The 9270-nt window shown below is 57.5% G+C and overlaps 1 long non-coding RNA gene across 1 annotated transcript; it reads left to right on the top strand.

Annotated features, from left to right (window-relative positions):
- The first annotated feature begins 5672 nt into the window (after positions 1-5672).
- LOC148217489 (uncharacterized) lies at positions 5673-6454 on the top strand. The gene is made up of 3 exons (XR_015801046.1): positions 5673-5792; positions 5952-6089; positions 6325-6454. It is a non-coding gene; the product is annotated as an uncharacterized LOC148217489 (long non-coding RNA).
- Positions 6455-9270: the final 2816 nt, after the last annotated feature.

Here is a 9270-nt window from a genome sequence, read left to right as displayed (position 1 = left end):
CTGGGCATAGGCAGGACTTAAAACGGGGGCGTGTTGTGGCCCAGGGCCAGCTGAGATACCCTGAGAGGAGGCAGCCCAGTGCTCCTTGCTCCTCTCTGCCGACACCAGATCGTTTGTCTGCTTTTGGGGTGACCCTGGCTCTGTCGGGGGTGCTGGGTGGACACGAGACAGCAGCTCCTGTCCCGCTGGGTCCCAGCAGTGCCTCGCAGCAGTCCTGCGTGCACATCAGGGTGCTGGCCAAGAGAGGTCCTGGGAGCTGAGGATTTAAGCTTCCGCAGGTGCATACAGGTCAAGGCCAACGGTGTTCCCTCAGAATACAGCAGTCCTGAGGCTTCCCCTCACAGCTGTCTGATGTCACCCACTCCTTGTGGCACCAGGTGCTTTCCTGTGGAATGTTCTACCTCCCCCAAGAGTCAAGAGGGAGCTGGAGAAAGAGCTTGCCAGGCCGCTCTCCATCCTTTCTCAGCAGTGCTGCTCAAGTGCAGAACTCTGAGCTGAGCACCAATGTGCAAATGGAGCAGCCGTGCACAGGGAGAGTTGGTGGGAAGGATGATCCAGGAACCATAGGCCTGGCAGCCTGAGCTGGCTACTGGGAAAGGCCTTGGAGCAGATCCTCCCGAGTGCCATCCCATGGCACGTGCAGGGAACCAGGGGTCTGCTGGAGGCTGGGAAAGCTCTGCGGAGGGATGGGGTTAGCTGGGGATCCCGGCGGGCTGTTGGGGGCTTGTGTGTGGCTGATTAGGGGGGTTGGTGTTGGTGGGCGTCTTGGAGAAGGAGCTGTGTGGAAGGTGAGAGGTCTAGGCTGGAATTGGAGTCAGCTTGAAGGCAGCATCTGTGCTTTGGCACAGCTTTGGTTCTGGAGGAGGGCCAAAGCACTAGCTGTGATTTTTTGTTAGGGGTCCTGATCTTCCTGCAGGGAAGAGGAGGGGAGAGCTGTACTTTAAGAGTGTGTTGGTTTGAAAGTAAAACCAGTGCGAGACTCCAAGTCAGTAATACAATTTAATAGGAGAAAAGAGAAAAAAATAAAATACATGCAATAATATAAAAGAAACAACCACCAACACAGTCAGAAATACAACCTGACACCCTGTCAGTCAGGGTGTTGGTAGCAGTCCATATAAATGGTGGCTGCAGTCCTCCTGGATGACAGATGTGGTTCTGTTGAAGCGGTGCTCCTGTAGAAGGTGCAGTTTTCCTCCGAAGATCCAGCAATGATGTGGAAAAAGGTCCGACTTTCCTCTGGGATCCAGTTGAAAGGTCTGCCCTCGGGTCCCAAACCCCAGTATTTTATCTAGGTAGGAAAGGCTTGGCTCCTGCCCCAGCTGGGGCATCTCCCAATGGGGTGATGTAATCTTATCAGTCACACAATAGGACTTAATGGCCCATTAACGGAATATATCTTCTGGAGGAAGGATGGGTTGTGAATAGATAACGATGATCATCCCCCCATCTTATCAGATGGCACATCAGCAGAGGATATCTCCCACAGAGATAAGGATCACCACCCCTCCCACATTTTAACAGATGGTGATAGAATACACATTTTTGCATTGTACCCCAGGACAAAGAGCCACTTAGCTATCTGTACCAGGAGGAGGATTAGCCATTTTGCAATCTTCTCATTTGTTTGGGCTAATTTGCTAACACTGAGTGCACTTCCACTCCTTGTGAGCTTTTATTCCTTCCTAGAATTAGGATATTATCATCTCTTCATTGAAAACCATTTGCAAAGCAAAGAATGGCCTTTATTCGCCTCTGTGTAGTGTTCTTTTGTAAAGTGACTCTCCAATGGATGACAAATGAAGGCAAATGAGTTGCTGCTTTGAGATGGGAAGCAAACGTCCAAATCTGTCACACTCTCTGGCCATGCCAGTGAATTTGGGGAAGGAAGGCTTTCCTGAATTGAGGGCTCTTAAATGCCCGGAGCCCGCAGAGCAGCGTTGGATAGGATTTGAGCCATTCCTAACATTCCTGTCGGGCTCTCTTAGATATTTGGGCCAAGGGATTCCTTCCAACCTGGGCCACTTTGGGTGGGCTCAGGGTGTCCCCAGGGCAGGTGTCAGTGTGTGCAAGGGCCCTTTGTGATGCAGTGCAGCCTGGTCACCGTGGCATGGAACCGTGTCTAAGGACCCTTTGTGACATGTGGTGACATGGGGGCTGGTGGTGACACGGGCACACCAGAGTGCTCGGAGCACGCGACGGGACAGGAGGCGCCAGAGCGGTGCTGTGAGGAGCCCCCGCACAGCACACTCGTTCGTGCCTGACCCCGAGCTTTTCCGAGGCGTTATTCCTGCAGGTGACCTCGTGGAAAGACTGCAGGACTTGGTGACTTGGAGCTTTCCTGAGGTATCTCTGATCCCTGTGGCTGGTGCACTAGTAGCCAGACCTTGGGGTGTGGTGATCTGAATCATTTACGAGGAGTCTGCTGCCCTTGTGGCAGGAGGCCTCAAGTGCAGGACTTGCTGTCCTGCAGCCTTCCTGAGGCTTCTCTGTCGCAGGTGCCTTTAAGGCACAGCTGCACAACTTGTTGCCTTGTAACTTTCCCAAAGCATCTCTCTAGAAGGTGCCCTCGAGGCCAGACTCCGGCATGGCGGGCAGATTTCTCAATCTGTTCAAAGTGTTCAGGGCAATAAAAAGGAGAGGCTCTAGAGTTGCCCCAGCTCCTCAAGAGCCCGAAGAGTCAGAGCCGTTCCAGCCAATGCAGGATGGTGAGTGGCACACCTGGGTCTCAGGGCTGGTGCATGCATCCAGCTTGGCCCCGTCCCGTCCCGTCCCATCCCGTCCGTCCCATCCCATCCCGTCTCATCTCGTCTCAGTCCAGCCCACCCACTGTGGACATGCCCAGGGACAGGACAGAAGAGGGGCCGGGCAGACACCCTGCAGCGGCCGTGCTGGCATCCCCTGGGGCATCCCGGGGCTGTCCCTGCCTGGGGAATGCAGGGCTGGGCTGTGTTCTCCGGCCTCTCCCGCAGCCCCTCAGCTCTGGCTGCGCTCGCTCTTTGCCAGGTGCTGCAGCCATGGAGCCGACACAAGAGCAGAAACCCACCCGTGGCCGCTTCCGCAGAACACTGAAGGTACCTGCAGCCATCCCCACCTGGGCTGGGCCTGCTGTCACTGCTCAGCCCAGCACAGCGCTTGGAGCATGCCATGGAACTTGCCTCTCTTCCCTGTCCTTTGTTCTCCTGCAGATGTTCCGCGAGTTTGTGCCCCTTCGCCGTAGAAAGACCAGCAGCACAGCAACAGAGAGCACAGCCGAGCCTGACTCCAGGCTGAGCGAGCTCCAGGCAGAGCCCGATGTCAGCCCAGATTTGGCTGAGTGCTCAGACCACTTCAACACAGCAGTGAATGATGACAGGGCAAAGGCTGACATGGCAGTGACGGAGGACGTGGCCATGACAAACGCTGACACCGGAGAGACTCAGGGCATCACAAATACTGACACCACTCCCGCTGTCATTCATGCTCCCACCACCGATTTTGTTGAGAAGAGTGTTGTTTCATCTGAGCTGCAGGTTAGCAGTCTGGGGCCAGGGCTGGTGCCCTCCCAGGATCATGTGATCGTGCATCCCCTCAAGGAACGGCCACTGTGCCTCCTTGGTCTTTGAGGCCAGAAGAGTGTGGTGGGAAGGTGTCGCTGGCTGGGTTTTTGGGCTCCCTTTGGGATCTCTGAGACCGCTTCTGCAGCCCTCAGCGACAGAGCACGTTCCCGAGCCTTGCCCAGATAGAAATTTGGCTCGCGGTGAGCTCTTAGACCAGCGGGGTAAATAAACCAGGATATGTAGAAAGCCACAAATCCATAGTTTATTCTATGAAGGCATCCAATCTAGCATATACCAACGGTTATTGTTTTACAGGGGTTTTTATAGCTTTTGGGAGTTTTACAGTTTGCACCAATTATCAAGGGAATTCTACATTCTAACCAATCCCTGAGGGATTTTACATTCAAAGCTGGCCTGCGGATACTAAAAGAGAATGAGCCACTAATACTGGAGATCGAAGGATCTACCAAGGGCGGGAACTGGATTCCTTTTTGTATTCATCATTTCACAAGCCATTTCTTATCTTTAAGCTATGGTTTTCCAAGGAGTTTGTTCTGAGGATGCAGGGAGACTTTCTTCTTTATGAATGTTTTCTGCTCCCTCCACAGGAAGGGAAGCACTTCTTGGGGGAAGCTGGTCCCTTGGACAGCACTCCAAGTCCTCGTCACGCCTCTTCCAGGTGCCAGCCATGGTGAAAAGCATTCACCAGAGTCTCGTGTCCTGTGCCACTGTGGGTGTCAGTCTGCGCACTGACATTCTGAGGCTGGCTGGAGAACACCCTGCTGACGTGGTGCTGACCCTCCTGCGCTGTGCCCCAACGTGTGACAGGTACGAGGCCCACGTGCCTTGAGAGCTCAGGGCTCAACAGCCTTTAGGGCCCACCAGCCTTTAGGGCCCACCGCCCTGTACAGCCTGTCCAATGGGCTCTGCCAGACAGGCAGACAGGCCCAGGACCCTCAGGCCCCTCTGTCTCCTGAGACTGCTGCCACGCTCCCTGCCTGGCCCTCAGGGCACCGGGGCTCTGTCACCTGGGCCCTACAGCTGCACAGGGCACTGGACTGTGACTGAGACACCCCTGACACAGAGCTCTGATCCCACAGAGCTGCTGCAAGGATGTGGAGAGCCATAGGCTCATCGGGATCAACAGTGGAGAAGGTGCTGCCAACTCTGCTGTGTGTGATGGAGGCCTGGCCCCTGCACAGCATGTGCACCTCTGATGGGGACAACAAGGACGTTTTTGCCCTGGCTGTGAGTTTCTGGAACTGGCCTTGGTTTCCTCGCCAGTAGCCTCTCCAGCAGATCTCCATCCATCCTCTCTGTGCCTCAGGCGCTGGGCTAGGGACAGGCTCAGGCAGCACCAGGCCCACTGCTCCCCCTGCCTCTCCCCTCGGGCCCTGCCCCATGGACACCTCGGCACTGAGCGCTGTCTGGGGCTGCTTCTTTTGCAGGCAACTCTGGTGCTCTGGGTGATTATCCGGGTGCCTCAGTGCCATGAGGCCATGATGCATTCTTCCAACGCTCTGGTTACGGCTCTGCTCTTCCATGTCATCATCACCACACAGCAGATGCCAGAGGCAGTTGATAACTTCTGGAGAGCGTGCCGGGAGGATCACCACCTTCCCAGCAAGCCCAACAGGTCCTGGTCCTCCTGTCCTTCCCATGCCCTTGTGGCCAGCGCCAATGCTCCCAGTGTGACCTGGGCTTTGCTCTGCACACAGGTTTGCAGTGCAGACCATGAAGGCTCTGCTCTTCTGTCTGCAGTATGACCCTGAGGTGATGGCCATGGAGCGCAAGCGTGGCTGGGACACGCTGCTCTCTGCTGGCACCCAGCACTATGCCATGGGTCTGCTGGCCAGGTGAGACCCCCTGTTTCCCCTCTGCCCCCGACATTTGCACTGTGTGCCTGGCGTGCCCCACACAGTCCCTGTGGTCATGGGCCAGAGAGCCTTGTCACCGAGGGACGGCCAAGCAGACTGCAAAAGGCTGGGAGAGGAGGTGCCCACAAGGGGCAGCCTCCCAAAGTGCCCACATCACCTCCAGGGATGCTGGGGAAAGACTGCATCTCTGTGAGTCACTCTTGGGAGATTATTGCACCCTCCCCCCACCTCAGGGTCTTACTCCCTTTTTCCCCCTGCTAGGTTGATGCGTCGTGGCTTGATGCCCTTGTGTACCCATGTCGCACTCCACCTACTCCAGCTGCTCAGCACACAGGAGCCACGCTGGGATCTGCCTTTCCTGGCATTCACTGTGGAGGTGAGCCTCTTGGCCAGAGCTCCCTCCCAGCTCTCTGTCCTCTCGTCACCACAGCTGCCTGGGACACTGCCCGTGCCCTGTGCTGATCTCTCAGCCCAGCCCTGTGTGGTTGCGCGCTCCTGCCGGCCGGGTCCGCTGTCACTGCCCTGTGCCTTTCAGGTCCTGGACTGCTTGGATTTCACTCAATGTGCTGACAGCATCCTGGAGATCATGTCAAGGAACCTGCAGAGCAAGTACAGGGAGAGACGTCGCCTGGCACTCAGATGCCTTGTGGTGCTCAGCAAGGATCCCTCGATGGTGAGAAGGGGGCAGCGGCTGAAGCTGTGCTGGGGAAAGCTGCCCCTCGGGCTGCCTGGGCTTCAGGAGCTGCAGCAGATGCTCCCAGCTCTCCTGCCTCACCTCCCTGAGTTCATCACGACAGGCCTTTGGCCTCTGGGCCCTGTGGCAGCAGGGTGGGGTTGCAGTGCCAGCACGGCAGTGGTGGCACTGTAGCCGTTCTTGGCTTCACAGCACAGCCTTGTCTTCTACACAGGCCAAACGTATACGCAGCCTGTCTCGAAGCCTCCTGGAGCTGCTGGGTGATGCACAGAGAGAGGTGATTGGCATGTCCCTCTCTGTCTTCATAAATATCTTCCAGGAAAAACACCTCATGATATCTAGCACTGCTGCTACAAAGCTGGCTGTGCCACTCCTGTCACTACTGGAAAATGTAAGGCTCTGTGCCCCCAGCCATGAGCACTGGCTGCTGCCCCGAAACTTTGTGCCTTCCTGATGTTTGGGCCTTCGCCCAGGTGGGCTGTACAAGTTGCTTCTGAGGTCTTTTCCTCCTTCTTTCCTCCAGGATAGCAGTCATGTGCAGCAGCTTTCCGTTCACCTCTTCTGCAAGGTGATGGACTTGGTAGTGGACAAGGGAAAAACGGCCCTGGAGAGAATTGTGAGCCAGAGCCTGCTCCCACTCTTCTTCCACTGCCATGATGAGAACCAGGAGCTGGCAAAGGTAAAGTTTTGTGTGATGCTGGTGGATGTCTGGAAGGGGCTCGGCTGCCTCCTGCAGGTCCTGGCACCTCCCGGGCTGCAGCCTCCTGCACGCCTTGGCACAGGGACGCGGCTCCTGTGCCCTGAGCTGCGGTGCCATCTGCACATCTCTGCTGCTCTCCAGGCCTCTCGAGAAACGCTGCTTTGTGCGGCCGGGTTCTTGAAGAAGACGGATCTCCAACAGGCGCTGCAGACAGAAGAGCTGTGGATGTTTGCCGAGTGCCTGGTAAGGAGGGCCTGGAAGCGCCAGGCTCAGCCTGGACAAGCCCCCTGAGCGCGGTGCTCACTGTGTGCGCTTGGCAGCTGTGGCCCTGCCCAGGGCTGCACGCAGGAGCCGCACGGGCTCTTCTCCAGGCTCCTGTGGGCCCGAGCCGGGCGCCGACGGAGCCCCGGCCCAGCGGCTGCTGGCCGCGCCTCAGGGCTGTGCGGGCAGGGGAGGCCGGGGCCGGCCAAAGCGGGGAGCGCCTGGCAAAGGGGCACAAAGCCCGGCCCGACCCTTCCCTCCCGCCGCTCTCTCCAGCTGGCAGACGACAGGAGCCGAGCGGCCGAGCACCTGCGCCAGGCCCTGCCGTACCTGCAGAGCCCACAGCAGTCCGTCCAATTAGCGGCCATCAGGTTCATGGGTGAGCCCGGGCTCCCTCCCCTCCCCTCCCCTCCCCTCCCCGCCCCGCCGCAGCTCGGCCCCAGCCCCGCCTGCGGCCCCGGCAGCGCGGCATCCGGGCCCGGCGCCGTGGAGCCCCGGCTGCCCTCGGGGCTGCTGCCGCCCTGTGTCGCAGCCGTGCCCTTGGGCGTCAGGATGCAGCAAGGGCCCGGGCTGAGCCCTGCCGGGCCACGAGGGCGTGTGGCCACAGGGCTGGCAGCGCCGCTGGCAGGGAGCTGTGCCGCTGGACAGAGCCGTGACGGGCTCTGTGTTCCCAGGGATCGCCGGGGCACGCATGAGGAAGTAGAAGAATGAGCTCCAGGTGCTCAGTGCGGGTGAGTGAGGGCAGCGGGCTGGCAGCGGGGGCTGGCAGGTGGAGTTGCAATCCCTGTCCCGGCTGCGGAGGGCTTTGCTCCCTGTGTGGATGAAGGGTGGCGTGGGCAGAGCTCCGAGTGTTTTATTGGGACACAGGCGGGATTCTTGGCCTGCACCTTGCAGCCGATCCCGTTGGCAACTCCTCTCTGCTGGCCATTGCAGGAGCTGAGTGGGCTGCCCTTGGCAGGAAGGTCTACTTGGATTCCCACAGATCCGGGCTCTGACTGTGACTCTTCTCTCTTCCAGCCATTCACACCCCAAGGAAACAAACCAGTCCATCCCACTGGAACCTGAATATTCAAGACCAGTTTGCCAACAGAGCTGAAGAATTAGGTTCCTCTGAGCGACACAGTGAACCAGTGTCCCAAGAACAGCACCAGGAGACACTGAAGAGGACACCACATGCATATCTCACTGGAGCTCCAGGCACAGCTGATGATTGGCACAGCTGAACCTGTGGGAAGCTCGCATGGCTTCAGCCCTCTCCCTGCCTGTACATAGCTCTCTCCCTCTAGCCCTCAGACCACGCCAATCCCTGTTTTCCCTTCCACCTCATTCCTTTGCTTTGCAAAGTATATTATCTCCTACTAGTGGTTCTTTGTTTATCCTTTGTCAAAAGAAATAGATTAAAGTCTTTTGTTTGTTAAAATTGTGTCTATTAAATAAACAATTCATTTTGTAATAGACTTAAACAACCATTATGAAGAACTTGTGAGCAAGAGCGGTTTTGGGGTGCTGCCCACCTCAATAAAGCCAATGACTACTGCCAGAGGCCTGGGCAGAGGCAAGACTTGTTTCATCTCCCCTCTCCCTTCGTAACATTCCCTTTGGCTCCCTGTGGTCCTTTGAGTCCTTGAGGCCCGCTGCCCTGGGCACAGGGGCAGGGGAAGGGAGAAGGCTGTGAAGAGCAGGTTTGGCATCTGCCTGGAGCTGTGGAGACCAACCCAAGCACCTGCAGCACGCTGTGTTACCCCCTTTTGGCCAGAGGTGTGAGCAGGAGCATCTCTGTCCAGCTGCGAGCCCCAAAGCTCTCTTTGAGAGCTGTGAATTAAAAGGCCTTGATGCGCACACTGTTCACATCTCACCCGCCTGCTGTGTTTCGGCTCTTGGCAATATGCAATTGCCTCTCGCTTGGTGGAAGCTGCTGCGGGCCAGGGCCAGCAAAGAGCTGGGCTGTGCGGGCCAGGCAATCTGCAGAGTCTTGGCTGATCTTGGTGTGTCCCTGGCCTCAGCAAAGGCCGGGAAGGTTTGCCTCCCAAGGCATCCTGCTCATTGGCTCTTCCTGTGCGCCTTGGAGAGAAGAAGGTCGGCATTTCTGGCAGCTGGGCATTAGCAGGCCTTAAAACGGGGGCGTGTTTTGGCCCAGGGCCAGCTGAGATACCCTGAGAGGAGGCAGCCCAGTGCTCCTTGCTCCTCTCTGCCGACACC

Source organism: Sturnus vulgaris, unplaced genomic scaffold (assembly GCF_052056855.1).
Source record: "Sturnus vulgaris isolate bStuVul1 unplaced genomic scaffold, bStuVul1.hap1 Scaffold_817, whole genome shotgun sequence".
In the NCBI taxonomy this organism is placed as follows: domain Eukaryota; kingdom Metazoa; phylum Chordata; class Aves; order Passeriformes; family Sturnidae; genus Sturnus; species Sturnus vulgaris.
This window is presented reverse-complemented; position numbering and strand designations above follow the sequence as displayed.